Raw genomic sequence first — 936 nt, 5'->3', positions numbered from 1 at the left:
AGGGTGTCTTTCAGGTTTCGTGCATTCTGTATCGAATCGTAGTTGGCCACAATGAAAGTGGCACGCATAACGTCGAAAATAGAGTTCAGACACCGCTCTGAGTAAGACGAACGTGTTGTCCACCTCCAGACTTCAATGACGTTAAGCCGTGATACCTAAGACAGATCTGCACTCGATGACACCACGATAACAGCCGGTCCCCACACTTACACCTTGCTCTCCTTATGACAGTATACATCATATCAGTCTGTGACGCTGGTTTTGCAACTTCTTGCGTGCGTTTATGTTCGCCGCGACCAACACTTACAATGCACTGACCACAAAACATGGAGGAGCCGGGGCTTGAACCCGAGACCGTTCACACGCTAAGCGAACGATCTGCCAACTGAGCTACAGCTACACACACGACCAAGCCTGGCTATTCTCCATTCTTTGCGACTCTGATGTGCACGGACCCGATGGTCGGTTGGTTTGTAGCGGCGAAGGTACCAGAATACAAAGGCGCGGACACGTTCATATACACAAGAGTTCCGATGCTCTGGTATTACGAATGCAAATTCCGTCTGTTTTGAACGTCTTAAATTGAAAGGGCGGTCACAAATTGGTCCATTTCACTCCTTGTCCACAATCACACAGCACCTGAGGTAACAAGCACATCTCGAGCCCCATTGTGCTCTCCATTGTTCATGCCAACTCAGTGCCTCGCTCTTTGCTACTGCGTAAAACTCTTGTCGTCCAACTGCAAAACACTGGGACACAATAAGTTTCCGCGTCCCCTTTGCACTGATCGTACTACGAAACGCTCCCCAAACTTGGCAATCACCCATGCAGATGACTTTTCCGACTTTACACGACGCTCACGCTAGTGACAGCCTTATTTATAGTTTGACGTCGCGCCAAAGCGAATGAGTACATTTCGCCTAAGGCTTAGGCCGC

The sequence above is a fragment of the Schistocerca gregaria genome, chromosome 3, assembly GCF_023897955.1.
Source record: "Schistocerca gregaria isolate iqSchGreg1 chromosome 3, iqSchGreg1.2, whole genome shotgun sequence".
NCBI classification, from domain to species: domain Eukaryota; kingdom Metazoa; phylum Arthropoda; class Insecta; order Orthoptera; family Acrididae; genus Schistocerca; species Schistocerca gregaria.
This window is presented reverse-complemented; position numbering follows the sequence as displayed.